Source organism: Nothoprocta perdicaria, unplaced genomic scaffold (assembly GCF_003342845.1).
Source record: "Nothoprocta perdicaria isolate Ctin4 unplaced genomic scaffold, notPer1 scaffold_18, whole genome shotgun sequence".
Classification (NCBI taxonomy): domain Eukaryota; kingdom Metazoa; phylum Chordata; class Aves; order Tinamiformes; family Tinamidae; genus Nothoprocta; species Nothoprocta perdicaria.
This window is the reverse complement of record NW_020454982.1, coordinates 2196507-2220028: the sequence shown is the minus strand read 5'-3', so window position 1 is coordinate 2220028 and position 23522 is coordinate 2196507. Positions and strand designations below refer to the sequence as shown.

General features: G+C 36.9%; 1 long non-coding RNA gene across 1 annotated transcript; it reads right to left on the bottom strand.

The window, feature by feature from the left end:
- Positions 1 to 3702: 3702 nt before the first annotated feature.
- On the bottom strand, positions 3703 to 22891 carry LOC112945045. The gene is made up of 3 exons (XR_003248931.1): positions 22863 to 22891; positions 8758 to 8839; positions 3703 to 4256 (listed from the first exon to the last, which is right to left on the bottom strand). It is a non-coding gene; the product is annotated as an uncharacterized LOC112945045 (long non-coding RNA).
- Positions 22892 to 23522: the final 631 nt, after the last annotated feature.

Here is a 23522-nt window from a genome sequence, read left to right as displayed (position 1 = left end):
AAGTGGAAATCCCATGGAATAGATGGGAAAGAAAGAAGAATCCTAGAAAGGAACAGTAATAGCTAAAAAAAAACAGAAGAGGACAGGCTGGACCCAGTGGAAAGTAAGCAAGAAAGTGTTCAAAAAAAAAAAAAAAAAAAAGCAGAAACGTCAAAGCTGGTCTAAAACCCACCGCTGCTTTTTTAAAAGGATGGAGATGAGATCAGAAGCCTCTGGAGAGTTTTACAGACATGAAGATCTTACCTGACCTGTGAAATAGGTAGATTGCTTTCCCCTCAATAGTTTTATACCCATCTTTTGATGGTAGATTTTTGATCATATATGCTCTCAGAGAGGCAGTGCTGTGGCAAAACACACTAGCAAAGCATCACAACAATATGTTTGGCAGAATGCACAGGATTTAGGGGATTTTTCACCTTGAGAAGGTGAATCTCTCCTGAAAAGCAGCTGACTGAGAACACCGAGATCCTTCTGAATTGCACATATATTCCACCAGCCCTAAGCCTGGGATTCTGCCAGGCTATTTTCTCATTCAGCTTTTTCCTTAGTAGAACCATGCCAGTCTTGAGAACCTCATCTTGCACTTATATTTTATTTTAACTTACAGGTACAACTACAGACTTACCTTAACTTTTACAGACTCTCTTGCCATACTCTCAGCTTCGCAATTTTGATAAATATATTTGTGTGTGTTTTCCCATACCAGCAGTGCTACTGAACCAAGGAGCAGTTGAGAACACAAAAAGCTGCACCTTAAGTTAAAAACAGAAGCTTCCTGCAAAATTTTTGCTACAAAAACATGGATGCTAACATGCTCAGATACTGCCAGTAAAAGGAAGAAGATTAACAAAGAAGTCAAGCATCAGTGGTTGAATTCTGCTCCTTTCCTTCTTTTTATGGATTTTTTTCTGCTGCACTTGTTTTGATATGCTTTTAGTCTAGTCCATTTCTTCTTTTTTCTCTCTTCTTCTTGTAATTGGAAACCATACTAGCATTTTTAACAATGTTAATTTTTGGTGAAATAACACTTTTTTGTCTGAATTACTATAATTATATGCAGTGCACTCCGTTATTGCAGTCTATCATCCATATGGCTCTGTTGAAGAAGTGGAAAAGCTAATACAATATACTAGGTTAAAAATTACCAGCAGATCTGATATTAAGTGACTGAAGATTATTTTTCCAGACAGATACAATGAAGTATCCTCAAAACCGGCAGCCCCCTTTCCTGACACCAAAGAATGGAGAGATTTGTAAGTCCTTAAGAAGCACCTTTGATGTTTAGGTTTTCATACTTCTTTGATGAGAAATTTGCTGGTAAAATGCAGAAAAAAGAATCGTTTACTGATACACAATGATCTTGAAGAATAAAGGAAAGGAAAAACTGAAATATAAAGTTGGTCACTACAGCTGAAACAGAATTTAGTTTTAAGCAAGGATGAATAATAATAATAAAAAAATCTATAATTTCACCTAAAACATTTCCTAAATTATCTTTAACTGAAAGGAATATGATGAACACGTCTTAAATGAGCATTGGCATGTTGAATTGAATTCTAATGCTTCAGGAAAGGTGTCACACAACTTAGTTAATAGTCACCAAGAATGGCAAGTGTAACAAAATTCAGAATAGGATATAACATCCAGCTCTTACTGCAACTGTCAGATTGTCATGTCAGATACTTTAGAGTCTTAAAAGAAACAGAAATGGCAAAAGATATCACTTTCAGTATTAATTTGGCACTTCTCAGTTGATTCAAACAGCATACTCTTCCCCTCTTGACATCAAGTCAAGCCTTTTTTCCCGTGCTACAGTAAAAGTTGCTCCACATACCATAAGTCATAAAAGACTCGCACTGCCTGTAAACATGTAACATAGTAAAGAACTGTAAAGTCCAAAGGACTGAAGGTGGGATTATACAGATTTTTCTACAGTATTTCTACCTTATTTGACATTATCCTGTGCATTCAATAAAGATGCACATGAAACTTAGATTTTTTTTTTTCATAATTAGACATACATCATAAGATGTATACAGTATTTTTCTTAAGAACAAGGAAACAGAATTGAAAAAGAAAATATAGTGGAGAAAAGATTGGTTTTCCTTTCTTTGGCAGGTCTGACTGCAATTTTTGCTACTTCATTTCTATCATAGCACAAAGAGAAAAAGTTATATCCTTTCCTTGCTGCACATCCCTGATGCTTACTTCCCTGCAATTGGTCAAGCAATGTTGTCTTGGATTAAAGCTACTGCAAAAGTACAAATAATTTCTATTCTAAAAGATAACATTAACCTCATTTTTACTTTAAAGTGACATTTAAGAACTGGGGTTTATATGTCCTATCTAAAGGGAAATTGGGGCTTCTTCCATAATTAGTGCTGAAGGTGTCAAACCACCACAGGTTTTCACGAGTGAAAATAACCATCTAACTATGGACTCTGCAGCCACATTCACGGCAACATCAAGGATCCTCTTTAAACTACTTGAACACAATGGCAGCTTTGGCTGAGCTTCCACCAGCTGTGGACAACAGTTATTGATGGCTGCTCTATTTGACAAGTCTACCAGCAAAACAGTTGAGAAGGAACCAGACTCCAAAACCAAATGCACTTTTCACTTCAAGTGATGTATTTCCCTCTCCAAGCGAATAAAACAGAGGAAACAATATGACAGACAGCCATGTAGCAGTGCAGAACCTGTACTATACATTGTAACACCGTATTAAGTCTCATGATCTTTTTTTTTTTTTTTTTTTTAATAAATATATATATGTATTTTAACTGTGTCAGTAGGGACTCCATTGCATACTGTAAAAACCTCATTTACAAAAAAAAAAAAAATAGTCTCATTCATCTTTAATATGAGTCTGCAAAACAGGTTAGCTACAATATTTACATTTCACTAATTATGTTATTTTGTCAAGTGGATCTCATCCAGTCTGCACTGAGGAAGGTTGCCCTCCACATCATCCTGCTAGCTTGATATCCAGCTTCATATAGCATGACAAGGTAACATTTTTATGAACAAGACTAGTGTCTGTGATCTGCCTTCATATGAAATTAGTTTCTTCCCAAACGCCTGTTATTCCAGTTGTTAAATTACTTTAAGTCACGCTCCAAGGCATATATAGTATACTACAATCAAACAGGAACAACACTTTGCATATCATTAAATGCCAAATTCTTTCTGCGGCTCCAGAAGCAGAACTGCAGCCAGAAATATGTGCTTTCTCCGCTTCTTTACAATTCCAATTGCCAAGTGAACGTAGGCTAGGGAAGCAGTGCTGCCAAGTGTCAGTGCTGCGTTAATATTGTTGTTATTCTCTGGGAATAAAGTATATAATGCTATTTTCTCCAAAGGCATTATTGATACCAAGGATTAGCATTACAATTTGTATAATTATTGCAGCGCTCACAGGATTTCATGTCATCAAATATTTATACAATAGAGAATAGTAGAGACCAAATGATTTTAAAGGCCTTACAAGACCTCTGGAAAGATAAAAAGTGATCAGTAATTAATTCAAAGACGTGTGTGTGTGTGTGGGGAAGACAACGTAATACAATATTTTTCAATGTACTTGAGAGAGATTTTTCTCTCATAACTCTGAAATCTCTTTTTTTTTTTTCAAGTCAATAAGTGTCCTCAGCTTTTGTGCTTCTTTTTCCCCTTTTAAGAACCTATCCATTTTTGTTTTAATATCCAGTGACCTCTTGTCACTTTGCATGACTTGTGCTGCAGATCCAGATTTTGCCTTGCCCACTTTAGGGCTCCACCCTTTCAATATTTTTTACAGACTGGAGTAATTAAGGCCGAGTTACCCAACTGATATTATCTGGTATCAGCACAGCATTCAGCGTGGGGATTTTGTGGTTTCTTTTTCACTGTCCACAGCAGGACAGTGAAATACAGTGAACAATACAGTGTAAAATACTAAACAGTAGAAAGACAACGCACTGGAATCTGAATTCTATGTAGTAACAGAAACTAAAGCAAATCTGCCATTTAATTTTGATGCAGATTGCGTTCATCTTTCCCAAGACTCTGCAAACAAGAGAGGCTTCTGCAGCATGGATACAGGCAGAGGACAGAGGCAAGCAGCACTGGTCGCACACCTCCTCGGGAGAGCTGCTCAGCGTCTTCCAGTCCCGACTGCAGCTCCTTGCCCAGCGTGGGTTACACCAGCCTCAACGTGCTCAAATTCGGCAAGGAGAGCACAGGCACCAGCAGCTGGGCCACACGCAGCTGTGTGGCTTCAAGATCAATGTCAAATTTAGCAATAAATTTATACACAAGAAAACACTCATGCAATCCATTAAATACAACTATATTAGTACCTTTGAGGATTACCCTTGAGTCATCTCTCAATTTTCTTTTTGCTATATTTCTATATTTTTTGCTATATTTGCTATAAATTTTAAAAAGGGAATTGCACAGATCCTTAACAGAAAACATCAAGTTTCAAATTTCAGTGTTTACTACTGCTTAGTGGGTATCACACTGATACAACTTGAAAGTTTTGGTTAATTAATTAAATTATCATCAGTATGAGCGGCCCTGATACATAACAACATTTAACACTAAGAGACAACTAAAGAACACTAAATTACATAGTATTCCTCAAATGAAAATGCCCTTGAAACAAAGCCATTTTGAGTTCTCTGATCATAAGAAGAAAGAAGTAGGACTATATATACTGTTTTAGAGTAGCATTGCTAATTTTTAAATAAATGTTAGTAAGACTCAAGATATTGTCAAGCTAGGACGTCCAACTGCTGCTTATCCAAAGAGATATGATCTCTGCACTTTCCCCTGAAGTTCAGTGAAAATGGACAGGAAACACACTTCTAAAAGCAAGCAAAACTTTGCTAGAGAAGGGGCTAATGACATTTCAGATGATGTATTAAATTTTAGTTCAGGAGTGATGTTCATAAAACCTGAACTTCTGGAAGTAGCACTAAGGACCATCCTTTCATTCCTCAAATTGAGGAACAAGGTCACATGTAGCCATAGGTCAGAAACAGCCCCAAAATTAAAGTCCTTTAAAATGGCATGTGCCCTTTAACTTTTCACACAAATATCACTATTTAATCTGCTATCTTATATTGACACAATGGCTAAAAATGTGCCCTCACAGTGCTGGCTAAATACTGAGTAAGGGTTTAGACAGAGAGCTACTGCAATGTCCAGAAACCAATAAGTAATTCATCATATAATGCATGCTGTTTAATAAGCACACACATGGCCAGCTGCAGGAATATGCTGCAGTAGTTAAGCTTTAATAAAATAACGCAGCCTCCTTCTACTTCACAGTCTTGAGGCAAAGAATTACGTTTAGGATGACTTGTTTAAACAGATAAAACTGAAAAGACCAAAAGTAGGATCTAATAAGTAACACTTCATTGAAAACACAAACCAATTAGCAAGTCGGCAAGATATTCTGCAACTAGACATTGCTTTGATTTCAGCATCACAGGAAAAACAGTGTAATCATGGGTAGGATGGTAGCAACACCTTGCTTTAAGGTTGCCAACACCTCTCTCCTTCAGTGGTTATTATTTGCTCCCACCATCATAATGAACACAGACATTACTACTAGCATTTTCCATCAAGCTAAGAGCATATTATTTTAAACCATCTGTGTTCTGAAAAATTCATCTTTTCATTCTGCAGTTGAAAAAGGTTTATGTACTAAAAAAAAAAAAGCAGAAAAACAGTATATGCTTCATTGTATTTTAAACTATCTCCGCTCCTCCCCTTCTCCCCCACCCCCAAAAAACACAAACCAATCTACTCATAAAATCTGGAGCTGGAAACACTGTAATGTACTTAAGGAAAAATAACAAATTTAGAAAGCAAAAGGGCGCAGGTGGTGTGTGATCCCTTGTCTACCAAGTGCATATCCAAAACGGATCATGACTTTGAGGAGAAATTCAGAATAATGATCCTTAAAAGTTGATTTGGACGGGGTATAACTAGCGTAAGTTTCCCAGGTCAAAGCCAGTTAACTCAGAGTCCCAGCCTGAGAGTTCACCCAAGTATAATCTATGTCAGAAATTTAAGATGATTGATTTCATAATAGGTAAATATCTGAACCTACCACTCCAAAATATACACACACACACTTATAGATACATACACCCACACTCTTCCACTAAATCACATCACTAAAAATAACTAAGATAATCTCTAGTTTTTAATTCTATTTTCCTGTAAACTTGTGTTAACCAAATCTGTATCTCAATAACTGCAAATGACTTCACTGTCATTAACATTAACAAACTTCATTGAGAAAGCAGTCTGCAAGGTCACTAAAATAAAGTCAGCTTTGCAAAATTAAAAGACTCAACTCTTGTCTTTAAGGCATTTTGATACTAATGAACAACAATTGTTTTCTGGTGGAGGATTTCTCTCAGCTTCGAGTCAGGGAAGGTGCGTTTTGAGCAAGAACTGACAAACTCAGCCACATGCAGCTTTTGAGAGAAGGATGAGAGGAAGAGCAGGGAAAAAGAATTTAAAAAAACCAACCTAAAGACTGATAAACAATTCAATGCAAGGAAGAACTGAAGTGCAGGATATCCTGATTGCTCTTCCAGGATACAATATCTAGCCAAAGCATTTTATGCATTAGAGCATTGTAGCAATTAGGAAGGCAAGTGAATTTCAGAATCCATCTCCAGCAGTTAACATTCTAATTGTACATCAGATCTTCCCTTACTAATCAAAATTTTGGCTTCCACTTACTTCATTCTTGCTCACATGTTAAGATCTGTGTCCTTTCCTCAACTGAAGCTGAGCTACATTTACAGGGGAAACCATACTGCCATTATTTGAAATTATTTTCTGTTTAAGTCAAGAATCCCGCTTCCACTTTAAACTTTTTCCCCCTCAATCCTTCCAACCACTAAAACTTTTTTCTGCTTCAGGAATAGCCGTAACATCCAGGCTTTCCTGACTTTCCTGGGGTATCTTCTGCCTAAGAACAAAGAATAATGACAACATGGGACAGGGACACCTATGGAAACACATTACACTAATAGCCAAATTCACAGAAACAGTGATCAGTTAGGGATATCAGTACACAGAGATCAGGCCAAGCAAGTCCTGGATGAACAAAAATCTTAAGTGGACCAAAATTTGAACTGTAAAGTTCAAATAAACGAGAGCTCCAGAATAAGGCTTATAGCGAGCAGTAGCCAAACCAAACAAATTTCATCTCGAATGACTTTATGGTAACTACAGGAATCAGGTGTTTATTCAGATGGCTTTCTTAAATGTGTAAACAAGTTATGGAACCCTAGAAAAGTAATGGGTTAATCATCAGTATGTTTACTTGTAGATGTACAATTTTGGTAATTCTGATTTCAGGGGATAGAGCAGAGCTCTCCAGCTAACAAGCAAAACACTAATCCTTTGCACTACGCTATCATTTTAAGATATGCATTACATTATGTTCAACTAATCTGTTATGACTTTAGCATTCCCTCCCCCCTCCAAACTCTTAATGTGGATAAACATCAATTATTAATGGAAGAAATGAAGACAGCAAATCCTAATAAATACTGGTAGCTCTGTAGCTGGTTTTAGATGCCTCAGATTGAATGTAGACAACACTAATTTCATTTGCATTAAAGAGGAGCAAAAAGAGAGTCAGGAAAATGGGGTTACAACGCAGCACACTGTCAAAGAAGGGATATTTGACCATTTTCAGTCCATAGTAACAGCATTTAATACTTCCAAGAGTATGTTATTTTAGAAAAAAAATGATTATTTTTGTAATAGTGACCAAGTAATAGAAATGCATATCCAGTCAACCAGCCATGGGTATAAAATCTCTAGGAGATGACTTGGCTTAAATTCTAATGTAATTTACTTTTTATCAAAAAAAAAAAAAAAAAAAAAAAAAAAAAAAAAAAAAGACTACCCATTTTAGTTGGATACCAGGGCATACATAGCACAGACCTGAAAGAGCAGTTGCTTTGGGAGCAGATAAACTCTCCCTCACTCTATGTATCCTTCCCATCTCCTAAAGAAAGAACTGACAAGAGCTATGGTCTCTCCCTTCAGAGAGGAAGAGAGCTTGGAAAAAAAGATGCACAACAGAAGGGGCTGCCCCAACAGACTGAGGTTTTTTTTTTTCTATTTCTTAAGTGTCATGATGTGAAGGCAACAGCCAATGCTGGGATGAGCAGTGACAGTAGAAGAGCTGAGCTGGAAGGAGCCAATCCAACCTCTTCACACATGAGCAAATACTGTCTCCCACCCTGGATTGCAGCTTATTTCGCTGAGTTCTGAATAACTCCTGGCTTCACTGGTTCTGTACCCGGCAACAACATTTCCTGAGACTCTGCTAGTTCCTAATGATGTGGAATATATAATGAGTCACCACCAAATGCAGTTAAGAAATATGCAAAAGAGAAAGTGCCAAACTTTGAAAGAAAACCCTATCTTAGCATACTATTAGACTAATCGTGTGAAAATGTTTATTTGCTATGAAGTCACAGCTATTAAACAAATTGGTCCATGCTGCAGTGTTACAGTACTCTTCCACGGTGCTATGAGATTTAAGGTTATATTAAAAAGACACATTCAGCTAATGAAATTAATGAGCTTTAATACTCTCTTGAAGTATAGGTTTTCAGCACAAATGTGCTTCATTATCACAGCTCTGTAAGCCATGTAATGCATAATGGTCACTGATCCCATCCAGAATAGAGTAAAACATGGCCAAAGTTTAATTGTACATGTACTTACATTTTAAAGCAAATAAGGCAGTCTCCAAGGCTATGAATAACAGATGTCTTCTATAATTAAGGAGATAATGTCCAAAGATTACCTGGAAAATATTTTAATTAAAAGTTAGTAAATTACTGTTGAAGTCGTCATTGTGTAGAAATTCAATGAAAACTGGATGCTCAATTTTGCAACAGTACAGTAACTGCAGCAAGCTTTTCAGTATTGGTCATTATACAAAGATGTCCAATACACTTGCTGAAGTGCTTTAGTACTGGTATAAGTTTTCATCATTTACTTAATGTCTACTGCAGATTTAGGAAAAGGACTTAGCAAGCTTGGTGCACTGCAGTATTTATAGTACACTGCATTTTTTTTCCTTCTTTTTTTTCTGCCCCTTCCCTCCCTGCACCTCCCCTTTTTTTTTTTTTTTTTAAATCTAATCTTAGAAGTTTACCTTTGCATAGTACAGAAGGGGCTGATCTCTTGGATTCAGCTTCACACAGCTTCATTTATATGAAATGTCATTTCAATGAGTTTATAGAAAAACACTTGTACAAAATAGCAGTAGCCATGGAAAACATTTTCTATGGACACACTAGCTTTATGAATATATAAAGAGAGGCACAAAAGTACTGAAGGACTTTTCTTGACTGTGCTGGCAGCAACAAGAGCAAACACATCCCAGAAATTCTCTCTAATAAGATATTGCAATATCTTTTAGTAAAGCTTTACAGGGCCTTTGGATGGTACAGAGTGACTCTGGCAAGTGGTTCACACAACTAATTATGAGGCACAGCTTGTCACCCAGACAGAAGAAGGATTAAGCCCAACTATTAGCAAACAAGAACACACTCTTTTCGCCTTCCTCGTCAGTTTTGCTGTTCAGGGCCTGCACTTCTACAGTTCTGCTTTGTGTTACTAGCACATCTACTTTTAACTGCTCCAGGTCATTCACAGGCTGAAAAAGGGTTGTCAAAAAGCAAGTTTGAGAAAAGAGTTACATGGATATAGCTATTGAAAGAACTGAGGTAAAACCTTGTCAAAGTCAAAAGGTAAATCTGAGAGGCAGCAGAGAGCAAAGCTGCATGAAGGACACCTGGGTGCCAAAGCTGGGCTAATGAGGGAGGGAAGGAAAAACAACAGTACAAAAGATGTAATTGCAAGAGGAAAAATCTTATTTTATATTAAAATGCTTGAGGTGAACATATAATTAAGAGATGAAAGTGATTTATAGATTTTGTATCTCAAGACTAGTTGAAATTAGAATACATACAAAAAAAAAAGAGCACAAGGAGAAATGTGAGCTTTTAATAAATTGTTCAGTACAGTAAAGCAGACAGGTATTACTTTTCTGGGAACATTTTACCAGAGACTAGAACAGGTAGCGACAGAGCGGACTGTATTCAGCATCCTGGGCAAAATGAATCTATCAATATTTTCAGATCAGTGTGCAACATCTGGGTTTAGCTATGAACTTTGGAAAGTCCAAATTCTGAGGCAACGACACCACTGTCAAATCCAGACCAGAGCCAAAACCTCTGGTTAATGCCCAACTGGAGGCAAAGCAGCAACCAACTCTTTGAAGCAACCCAATGCTCCCACTGCCATTGCACATCCCACAGAAAATAAAACCAAGTGGAGCTGCAGGACCTGAGCATTATTATTATCATTTATGAAGTTGTGCTGTCTTCTGGAATAGAACTAATAGGGAAGAAATAGACCTACATACAAAACTGATATGTTTAATTCAGACATTGTCAGTGCCCCAAGTGAACCAACAGCCCCATTCAGCTTCCTCCAGTGCCTCTCCTGCACCCTTGTTTATATCGCTTCATCCTTACAAATTAAAATCACTGCTCCTGCAATCATGGACAAAGCGAAGGTTAGACTCTCAAAGCTGGTTAATCAATATGATTTATTTCACGACACCAGCCTTTATTGCACGACTTTCACCTCTGCAGCACATGCCTCCTACAGAGCCAAAAGCTGAAGCTGAGATATACCACAGAGATGAACATATATCTAAATGCAGCGCCTAAAATATTATTGACTTTTATAGCCAGTCAGAATACTTTCAACAAAATTGCTGTTTTTACTAGGTTTTGACCAGCTCTGTTGACTCAATTTATAAGAGTGTCTTTGCATTTCAAAAAAAGGTTTAGTGTGGAGGAAAGGAAGAATCCATCAGAAAACAGCATTTGTTAAATCCACTGCAATCATAAGAAAACAGTGGGAAAAGAACTGACCATGCTGAAATTGCCTCTTCGGTTTGTCTGCACCAGTCAAATACTGAAACTTTAAAACTGGCCTTCTCCACCAACCCAGCAGGTTATTTTTCATTTGTAACTGGACTTGCATAGAAAATTCTTGCAAGCATTTCTCACCTTTTTGCTACTCAGACTTCTGCCCAAACATTACTTATATTATTCCCCACTAACCAGAAACTTTGAACTGATTTCCTCCGTGTTCGCACTATATTTGCTGTTTTTTCAATAGCTGGATACTAATTAGCAATTATAGCTTAATATTTACTTAATATAGTCTATTACAGTAAAATAAGTTAGGATCTTTATTAATCTGAATAGAAAAAAACATGATATTGTGCATTCAATCGCTGAATATATTTGCTGCATTTGTATTATATTGGCTGTCTTAGGATCCTACTGTATTTTCTTCATGCTGGGATAACGAGTCTTCTAAATTGCTATCTGCAATAAATTTCTTGTGAAATTGTTCAGTTTTCTATTTCCCCCTCTTTCATTTTCAACTCTGAATAGAGAACCCTATAGCGAGGCAGAGATTGCAAAGAAAAACAATTCAGAGAACACAAATCACTAGTGCTTCGAAGAGGATAAAACTGAAAGGTTCAAGGATTACAAATGTATCAATCGGTCATTTCAGTTGTATTCACATCAAGTCTTATTCCAAAAGACATTTGATAAGTTTGTCAATAATGTCATTAGTTTTCACAGATTTTGGGAGGCTTCTCTCTGGGTCTGAATTGGGCTGCTCTGTTCTATTGATGTATTTTGTCAGAAACTCACCTTCCAGGCCACAGCAGTGGCACAATTTTTGCTTTTCTAGGAAAACATCTCCTGTAGGAGGTTCTCTTCCTCCTTCATATAGGACCCTTTTATTGAATATTTAGCAGTTAACTCCTTCTCAAAGTCACATCAAAGCCAATGAACATGGGTCCTAATTTAGCAAATTAGGTCTTTTTTTATTTTTTTTCCCTCCACTTGTAGGAGTCATCTCAAGGAGGAGGAGGTAAGGTGCACATTGATTTATCAGTTACGTTCACAAGCATATCCTTCTGTGCTTCACACAGGAAGAGCAGCACCAGGGTAAAAATATATTAGAAGTAAGGGTCAAAAGTAAGCTTCTATCATCTTGTGGTTAAAAAGGATTCAGGCATTGTGTGCCATACCTTTGGCATATACCTATGATGTCTCAAAGGCTGATACAGCTGTACTAATTTATACACCACTTGGATTATTTTCTTTTTTGAGGGTGTTTGATTTAAAAGAAAATACAGAAAATTCATACTATAAATCTAGCTTGCTGACAAAAGTGATATTTGACCTTCCTGAAACTAAATTTTGAGTTACCCGTCTGGCCTCACATGGATCAGTTCTACCTCCTTTCCTCTTTCTAAAGTAACTGTTGTTTACTTTTTACCCCAACTTGGGCTCTCTGGTTTTAAGGTAGATGCATGACATACTGTATGGAATTGCATGAGCTGCACCACAGAACAAGAACTCAAGACTAACTGAGATGCATTTCACTACTATGAAACACATTATTTGTGAAGGTGTAAGCTCTGTTCACAAAGCATTTGTTCAGTGCTTCTTTCAATTTTGCTTTTTCTCTCATGTGCGCAAATGTACCAGTTCTTGTTCAGAGCACTTCTGCAATTCTAATCCAGAATGCAAAAATTTATAACTAATCTTAAGGCTTCTGATCTTCATTTGCTTAAGAGACATGGGTCAGTAGTGATGCTATTATCCTTTAAAAGATACTATCCTAACTTCATCTTGAGATAAGAATAAACCACTTGCCTCTTTCTCCTTCAGCAACAGGTAGTTGCTAAACAAGTTCAAGAATGCTACAACAGTACACACAAGGAGAAAAAGCAGCTTGTTAGACCTAAAGACCCCTTTGATGAGTTCAGATATATGTCACCAATAGAATTACTACTACAGTGAATAAGATAGTCCAAATGTATGAACTCATGGCCATTTTTTTTTCCCAGAAAGTTCAGCTAAAAGAAAACTCTTGAGCTTTGCTCACTTCAGATAGACTGCATAATATGAAATGATGTTTGCTAAAAGACAAAAATGACTGATCTTTAATCTTCCTTCTTCCCTCATATACTCCATACTTTTCAAGCTAATTATCAATAAGAGCTTGTTTTGTGATGTTTGTTTTAGCAATATAGCTCATCTCAAATAATCCAAGTGTTGCCTAACAGATGCTTTATTTTTCTGCCTTGTGTTAGCTTTTTTTTTCCCCCTCTCATAGCTTCATCATTAACAGGCAGTGCACAAAATAGACTGTAAAACCTCAATTTCAGTAGATATTGTCTTGCCAGTAGCATTTTTGATACTGAAGATTCAGGTAATGAAAGTCTATCTTTTGCCTGGGAAGAAGAAATTGAGCACAAGAGAAAGTCTCTGAAGATCCGAATGTATTGGATTTGCAAACATGCAAAGGAGAATCAATTTAATGATGAGCCTTGTAGATCTATGAAACTTCTGAGTACTAATCAATTTTATTATAAAAAACATATAGCATTGGCTGCCAAGATGCAGTGAGGGAATCTCTTGTTCTACCTGTTGTACTCAATGTATCTTTTGTTATTGACTGCCTTCTAGTCTACTACATTTACTGGGCAATATGACTAAGAATCCCATAGAGGTCAGGACATCATTGAGTTTGAGGAAGCTCCTTGTTCATGTTGCAGTCATGCACAAAGGAACTCTTATTACTTAGAAGCCACAAGCACATATCCAGAGATAAAATTCAAACAGATGTTATAAAGTGAGTGGATGAGGACAATAGGAAAATTGAAGAAAGGCATTTTATGAAGGAGTTGTATTCTGTGAAGAGTATAATTCAATTAGGATAACTGTCATTCTCAGAGCATTCCTGATGGATCATAACCAGTTGGCAGAATACCACCTCTCTCCTATCATTTATATCTGGAATTAAACAAGAATTAACTCTATAAAACAACACCAATTTATAGTAATTGAGAACTCCATGTGAAAGCTGATCAAAACCATATAATACAATTTTCAACTGAGGTGCCTAACTTCACCTGCATTGCATTTTATGCTCATAGGCTCTTTTCCTCTCTATATAATTCATAATGCATATGTAATTTTAAGCTTTAGAACTCAAACCGACTGCGGTTCCCTCTTGACTCACAGTATACAGAGGTAGATGGAATTTCCTGAGCATCCAATTTCCTAAGCATCAAATTCAGTTCACTCAATTATATAAACCCTTCTATAAACTTAAATAGTTCTTGTATTGTAATGGAACTAAGCAGTATCAAGATAGGGAGGGAAAAAATGAGTAACCAATTGACTCAGAAGAATATCAGAATATTTTCAATATAGATACATTCAAGCAGCTTTTTCTTTTTTTTTTTTTTTGCTTCCCTATTTGACTCCAGGGAGAGACTGTTGTTAAAGGATAATGGTTCTGAGGATACATTGATATTTATATCTTAGGGTGGTCCTTAATTCACAGTGATGGTTTTCTGTCTTTTACCCTTCAACAGAGCTTCAGAGAGTTTTTTCTTTCTCAAAATAGTAGATTAATAAATAAGGCTATTTAAAACACTAATCTTCAGTAAGGTTTAGCTAAGTAAAATGACTAAAATGAATCTTATCTTCGTAAAGAATGAGCAGCTGCACTGGATATTTGATTGCATTGTTAAGCAGCAGCCCGATTACTCCCTCCCAAAGAGGGAATTGCACAAGCCTGAGTCAAGTCTGTACTTCACTGAAAGAATTCAATGGATCAGACCACGTTTCATCACCCATATTACTTTTAACTTGCTTAAAATAGTCTGGAAGTGTTCTCCTCCCGTCCCCAAGACTCATCATAATTTGTCTCTCTGCTTTTATGTTATTGCAGAGATAAAAAAATCACTATTTGCAGAATCTGATTTTCAATTACAAACTAAGCATGTATGTGTTGTATATATTTGTGTGTGTATGTGCACGCACATACTCTGTATTGCAGGTTGATACCACAGATGCCCACAAGCCAAGAGGCAGGAAACTCTTTCCCCTCACCACAGATCAACAACACAGAAGCCAAGTTCTGGTCTCTGTGGGGAATTGAAACCTAGTTGCAGTCTTGCAGGCTGCACAGTGAGCAATTCAAGCTATGGACAGATATCTAAGGAGAGGGAAACACTGAGGGGCAGGGAGAAGAAGGAAAAAAAGAAAGGAAAAAAAAAAAAAAAAAAAAAGCTACCAGGGTTAGATCTTGAGCTAGGTGCCCATGGGACTAGGCAACAAATTATTTTCAGCTTTACTATTTTTGACTTTAACACAAACTTCTGGTATAGGCTCTTGCACCAGGTACCTACAAAGGCATCTAATAATATGGTCCATCTCTGTGGTATTCTACAAAAGGCTCACAGAGACATTTACACAGATTTTAAAATGGTATTTTTCTCACATCTCCCACATTCTCATATTTCTCCACTCCTTTGGGAGGAAAATAGTTGCGTCAATTTGTAAAGAATTAAATAAAAGCAAAGAAAAAGTTGTTTTCTATGAAGATCTACACAGGTTTTCCATTATTTTGACTATTATTCACTGGAGATATATACTCATCTTCTTTTAATTACAGGCATATAACTTCTTTTGCTGCAAATTATATCTTCCAAGTAATTATAGACAACTCAAAAGTATATTATCGTATTATTAAATTAAAAACCCATGAGTAGAAAGATCAGAAATCAAATATAGACTCCTCCCGCATTCAAAGAATTTAGGCAGACAGAAGTAAAATAACCCAAGTTATTCATGTTTGAAATACCAGAACGCGAGTTTCTCATAGAAAAGTATCATGCACAGTAATAGTGTTTTACTGCAGGTTTTTAAATTGGAGATAGCTACCAGCAAGCACTAAATAAAAACAAGTTAAGAGGTAAATCCAGATTTATCCTGGAGAGCTGCCAGAGAGGCCCAGTGAAACCATTTTGCGATCCAAAACCTAAGGTAAGTAAAACGAACAGCAGCATTACCCAGCAAGAGGCCAGTACATTAAGCAATGCTGTCTAATCACTTTCAAAATTTGTGCACATGGTTTTGATATATGCCCTCCTTCTCAAGCTTGGAGCTCTGAATCCCTTATGCTGTGCTATTTTACTGATATTAAAAGTGACTTGAAGAAAAAAAGGAAAAATAAAGTGAGACACAGGCAAGTGGATTAAGCAGGCCTCTCAGGGCTTCAGTATTCACACACAAGCAGCCAGCTCTGAGTATTTTATCCACGTCTTTGTTTAGCCCATGAGAGTGAAATCTGGCTGATATAATGACCACAGAGGACCCGGGGACTCCCTGAAGTCAAGCTTCTCCATTTACTTCAGTCTGAACTGCCTGTAAATTGTACACCTAGCCATAAGGCAGTTCAGTTCTCATTCTGCTCTCAAAGTCAGCAAGACTCACCCTGAATTCATAATGAGGCATCAGTCCTTAATGAGATGGAAAATAGTAGATTAAAAAAAAAAAATCCTAATACTTAAAACTGCATTTTTAGGTCAAGCTGGATATAAAGTTTAAGATAGCTGTTGCATATTTTACAGTAGTTTTGGGGAAGGATAGGCAGGATACATTTTCAAAGCTAGCTCTAAGAGCTTTAACTGTGTGATCATGAAGAAGCAAACAAGTTAGGTACGATAAGCACATCTACAGACACATATGCAAAGCTTTCATCTGTTTTTATGCCCAAAGCAAACATGCAATGTCTAAAATATTGAAATGCGATTTCTTTTTCCCACTAATAATTTCCAGTAGGGAACAGAACCCAAACTGTCAAAATATTGCCAGAAAGATTATTTTCATCACATTTCTAGCTCACCGGGTCTGGAAAGTTGGGATAAATTCTAAACTGCTCAGTGCTGGTCTAAGCTGAACTCAAAGCCACCACAGGAGGTCAGCCTGTTGCACCAGGGTCCCAGAGATCACAAATGGGCTACCAGCGCAGATGCAAAGCCAAGACCAACTCCAGCTGTGAACATCCAGTGCTCAACTTGTACATTAAGGTTTTGTTGCTTGTATCCATTTAGCTTCATATAAAAAAGTTTTTTTTTTTGCTTATATGCATCTAGCTTCATATAAAAATATGTCCACTGGTTAGTTTTATCTCAATACTACTATTTGTTAGATTAGTTTACTTGTTAAGCTAGGTAAAATTCCTGCACTATAAGGTCTCATTTCTCTTTACTACCTTTGCCCACATGTCAACAAGACACACATGATAAGCCTCTCTGTTGATTTTTTTTTTCCTATTATGTACAGATAGTGTAATAAGAACTCCAAATTAAAATGCCCAAGAGGTTGTTCGGTCATTAACCACACGGAGAACATAGTTCTTCATGATTTTAAACAAATACACATTTACAGCAAGATTAACAAAAAATCTCTATTATTAACCTTAGTATATGTCCTCTGATGATACAAAAGTTAAATTTATAAGACAGTAACATGCAAGGAAATGCACAAAACGTCTATCTGCCCTCACAATGACCAGCAACCTTTGGCTATACCTCTGTAAGGAATACACTGCATTGTCTGGTGTAGTCCAGCCCATAAAAAGGTGGGTTTCAAACACTCACTGCCCAAGCATTTTTTATCCTGGCTAATTCAAAGTGTCATCACAGTGGATTAAAGACAGAAGGAAGAAGAAAGAGAAAGAGAGAGAAGGTAAATTAATTCCTCCATACCAGAAAGCCAACTTGCAGTCAGCTTTTCCCTGGATGTTTGTATCTGCAAGCCCACTGAGGATTCCAGCAGAAGAAAATCTATTAATTTTCCATGTACTTGTTGACGAAAAGGCTATCAGGATTATGGGTTGAATATTTCTAGTGTAGGGAAAGTAAGGGATGCAATTAATCTCTGTGAACTAAAATATACCTCTTTTCATTAATCTTTTATTGTAAATGAGCAAAGTAATTGAACCAGTACCACACTGTCAGAATAAATGCAATGCCAGTGGGATATGCATGAGAGAGCACATACTGATTGAGTATTAAATATCTAACGGCAATAATTTATGGTTCATTACCTCTTTTTGGAGTTCCTTAGTTGCAGAGTGCTTGAATTTTAAATAGACTTTCAGCAGAAAACTGCTTTCAAATGCTCAACATTGCAAATCTGCAAAACCCTCAGCAATCTGGTTAAAATTGAGAGTTTGATACTCAGTTGAGCCAACCTATGTAGTGCCAGAAACATGCTAGTGATTTGCACCTTGAATCAACGCAATTAAAGATGCAGTGATGAATATTTCAAGGATCATAATCTCTAATTCACATTTTGCATATGAACAGAAAGTTGTATACCAGCATACTTCATGTAAAAATGGTCATATTCCTCTGCTGTATTATATAACTAGAACTATAGTAAAGGTTTAGTTGTCATATATAGAGCTTTCTGAAAAGCTAAGTTCTAAAGATGGAAGCAAAGTGTGGGCACAAAAATGCATATGTTGCATGGTACAATTTATTAAAGAATAAAACAATTGCTGATGGGCACACCTAGACTGCTTTCACCTCCCAAAAAACTCCAACTATCCTCCTTTGAGGGAGTCTACCAAGGGCAAGAAAAGATCAAGCTGGAAGTGGCCTAAGTGTCTCTGTGCTTTTGTTATCTACCTTGTCCTGACTCTGTGCAAGGACAGCGACTAAGTAAGAGGCAAAACGGACAGGAGACACTCCAGATACAGATTTTAATCCTCTTCCTGGATTTTATACTTTCTGCTGCCTATTGGAATTGGTCTGGAAAAACATAAAGTATTCTGTGGAGTCTTGAGCCTATCTGTTCCTTGAAAATTCTGCTCATCCATTGAAAATTAAACTGTCCTGTTCAGACACTGCTCACTTGGCAACAGCCTGCTCTATGTTTACTGTTTATCGATTTTTGTTAACTGGCACTATAGAGAAGAAGCATTTCAGTTTCAAAGTCGTCCCGGAGGACACTGGCAGGTTATAATCACTTATACTGTAAAAACCTTCATGCTAATTGACTCTATATTTACATATTATGAATGCATATTTTAATCTGTTTTACATGAATAAGTCCTCCACAATGAAGATTTCATTTCCTTTTCTTTTTCTTTTTCTTTTTTTTTTTCTAAACAACATAACTACTTGCCTTATTTGAAGAGACAAATCTCTTTTAAATTGTTTTGACCTTTCCCAGTGTCCTTTCTTAAAGTGGAAGTTGTATTTGCCTTCTCAGTTCAGAAATTTCTTATCTTAAAAGCAAAGGGATGAATTCAGCTTCAAACTGAAATCATTCCATTGTGCTCCATTCTTTTGGCAAGTCACCCTATCTGGCTATATTTGAAACAGTCAAATTCTTGATTAGCTCAACAAAATTATTTTTAGTTGGAACACATGAAAGACTGAAAATAGACCAGTTACAGCAAGAGACTGGAAAAGTTCTCTGGTCAAAACCCAAAAGATATGGAGATACCCTAGACTAATAAATAGGAGGGTCAGGACATCAATCTTGTCTAGAGCAGAAGTGACTGAACGTGAGAGCTCCTGCATCTTGGCAGAGGCACCTCTGGCTTTTGACTGTTCTGACTACTGCTTTTGAATATTTTGTCCTCAACCTTGGAAAAGTTTCATTCTCCTCTTGTGAAAATCCAAGTTTGAAAGACAACCTGAATTAGGATGAAACACTTCATCCCGTTTCAATTTCATCATCAGACCAGGCCGATGCAAATCTCATGCTTCAGTAAAATAGCATCCATTTATTCAGAATTCCTGGCCTTAATACTTCAATGTCATGAGTAGAAAAAATGTATTTTATTAGAATTCCTTCCTCTTCAATAGTGAAAACTTATAAAAGAAAGCTTAGAAAATGCCACATGTCTATTCAGATCAAAATTTCACATCAGGAAATAGTTACAATTCTTTCTATTGGGAAGGAATTTGCTGTGATCAAATATATACATGTTGTAAAGTGACAGACTTAAGGGTTTCCAAATGGGTTACAAAAGACAATACCCAGCGTTAAAAAATTACTTTGCATCAAATAACTCTTGCTCTACCTTTCAATCATCAGGCAACTATGCTGCAATAATTTCCAAAGCCAGATTAAAAATGAAAAGTACTAGGTCCTGAACACACAGGCAAGGCTTAATACTCTTTTTTTGTAGTACAATACATGCATGCATGCATCTTCATAAGAAGGGAATTAGCAGAAAGCACTGGCAGTAGAAAAAGATAAATACCTGTGTAATGGCTTCAGGTGAGACCCTAGAAAGTAAATATTCTAGGAGTTTTTATTTGTCATCCGCTACACTTCAAAACATTACAACACTATAATTAAGCAGATTCACAGATAGGAGAACTGAGGGCCTAAAATAAAGTTGTTATTCTGTTTCTCCACGCTTAAATCACTGTAAGTTGTATAATAAATACATATTCCCTTTTTATATCTTCATTGCACCTTTGCAACAAATTTTCTTGTGTTCTGAATCACATCCTGCAGAAGTCTCTTTCTGTCATTGAGATAAACCAATTGACTTAATTACAAATCTATATTAATATCTCTTCTACAGTACGTAAGGACAGCAATTTAATATTCCAATAAGCATCTATTTGACATTAAGTTAAAAAAAAAAAAGAGCATTTAAATAAGAGAAATATAGGCCAAAAAAAGTTACATGCAAACAGTGCAAAGGAACAGCTATTTTACACTTGTTTTTCCTCCAAAAGCTATTCTATCAACACAGTCGCATCAGGATAGAATATAGTAGCAGAGTGCATATGGAATTTAATTTTTGAATGATATTGAAAGGTCAATGCAGAATTGCTCAGCTCATATTTTTGTGAAGATAACATGTGTGAACTAGTTATTTCCTCCTTTTAACATATAATGACCTTGTCCATTGATTTAATGAGAAAATTATACATGCTGTATTCAAATTTAACAAACTCTTCAGAATTAAAGATATACCAAAGGAAGAGGAGAGGGGGAGAGGAAAAAAAAAAAAAGAAAAAAAAAAAAAAAAGAGAGATTGAGACCTCACATTTGCAACCCAACCGTATACGCCAGAGGAAAGCCCAGAGATATCAGCACAGTGACCTGCCCAGCCTCCGCGATGACACATACTAGAGAAGAGAGGGGAAAGCTGCATGGGAGCTGGTTCCACCCCAGGTGTGCTGACCTTATTAATATGATATAATGTGAACAGTACACATGGTTAAAGTGTCAAATTACGTACGTGTTTGGTAGGAAGGAAGTGGAGAAGAATGACACCATATAAAATGGATATATATGGAAGTATATAACTGCACATGATACTTGTAATCTTGATTATATTCAAACTGCTTAAGTGGTATCAGGCCTACATACCTCAGGCTTCCTCTACAGGCTTCAGTAATATCCCTCGTCACAGAAAGGTACATTCATTTGTTTTTAAATAATTTTAAACTCCCTCTGAATTTGAGCATTTTAAAGTGATCTCCCTAATCCCTGCAAGACAGATATTGAGACCAAATATCACTATAAAAACATGTTGTAATGTGTTAATACGTGGAAAACAGTTAGGCCTCATGATTTCTCCTCCTCATTCAGTTATGGACACTGTCTAAGCCTGCCTATTTCTTTACCCTGTAAGCCTTCAGACAGCTGCACATTGCCTGCACTCAAAAGATTTTAAAATTAACTGATTAGCATCCCTCAGCCCTGCAAGACAGAGAGAAATAAAATAACAATTTAACGGTCTGTACTTGCTTGGCCTGACTTCCAAGCTGCAGTTGAAGAAATTGGTTTTGAGATACAGAAGCTTAAATAGATTGATAATTGCTCCAGTACTTTCCCTGTTGATGAGATAAATCAGCAGTTGGGGCCCGCTCAGACTCAAGGAAACTGCAGACTAATTACAGTGCCCTCCATCGCTATAGGGCACGTTTCAGAAGTCAGCTCCCTTTGTTTTATTTTGCCTCAGATGTGGCCAGGAGCCCTCATGTCTGCACCCTTCATGACACAACCCTGCAGCGAGAGACCTTTGTCACAGTGGTGACAGGATGACAGTGACCTGGCCCCAGTGCCAATGCTGCCCAACACCCATTACTCCCTGTCATGGGCCACAAACACTTGAGGGAGACCTTTTGAAACAAGAAGATCCTCCCAGGTTATTTCATTGATTACATGTAGGATTTTAAATCCCTCAGACACCTGTAGGAGTTACAAAGGTTCCCTAAGAGAATCTATTCAGCTTTGATGGCTGACGTGTTTGTAAACAATGAGCTTAAAGTCTTGTTTAGCAGATATTAGATTACATTGAGCATGAAGGTTATACCTGAGCACTGGAAGGAAAAAAAAAAAAAAATAGTAAACTTAACTTGCTTTGGAAAGTTTTAAGTATAATGACAAAAAGCAAAATGACTGAATATTTATATTGGTTCTCATGACAGTCCCTTATGATTACTTCAAAGCACATTACTTGTAAGAGCATGAAAGTTTTCCAGACACGTGCTAGAGTCAACATAACATAACACAGCTAGAGAGGGAAGACAAATACCTGAGGAGCATCAGCACGACACTCAGCCACGCACATATCTTATCTCCACGAGGCGCTAAGCAGGATCAAAGCCCTGTGCTCCAGTTTCATGGGTCCACAGACAAATTGCTTCACTTGTCAACTATCTTCCAAATAACCACAGCGTGGCAGTGTGACACTCCAACTGCAAACATACTTTTCTATACAACCAGACTACAGCTAACAATAATAATAATAAAATTCCTCTAAAGCACATAGCATAGATACTAGGCCTTCCTGAGCTACAACTCTCATGCCTCCATCATCCTGCATCCCTATACCAGCCTAAGAAACTACTATGGATATGATCAGATACTCACTGTCGAGGTCCCTGGGATCCAATTTTGTGTGAATGCAAAAGCCCAGATGCAATCCTGACTATGAGGTTATCACCAACACCTGTTGAGGGAGAGGGGAAGGAAATACAGTTTTTTTCTCTTTGGTTCTGAGGACAAAAGTTCTCCCATAGATCTGATCTAAAGTTTCATATCTAGTTTTCTACTGAAAAAAAAAAAAAAAGATAAGAAACTCCACCTTCCACAAACATGTGGCACAAAATTTCTCACCAACTCTGAAGAGTATTTTTGAAACATTCTCCAATATTTGAAAAAGGACTTTAACCCTGAAGCAAATTTCCATAGGAGGAGAGAAAACAATCATCTACAAGTTATTGAATAGCTTTAAAAAAACCCACTCCAGCTAGTAAGACTAGGAGAAATGGTTACAGAAAGTGCTATGCGGGTTTAATTGCTCAGCCTGTCTCCATCCCTTCCAAAGTTTTCTTTTCCATCTTAAAATAATATGAGATTATAAAAGGCTGAAGTAGCTTAGGTTCTGTGAAGGTAGCATAAACTGCCATTAAGCTGTCCTAGAGCCTGTCATCAGTACCACTTCATGCATCTCACAGCTTTCAATCCAGACACAGATCAAGTCCAGCTCTACTGATATTTTACAGTCAAAAAAACTTTCAAGGTGATATG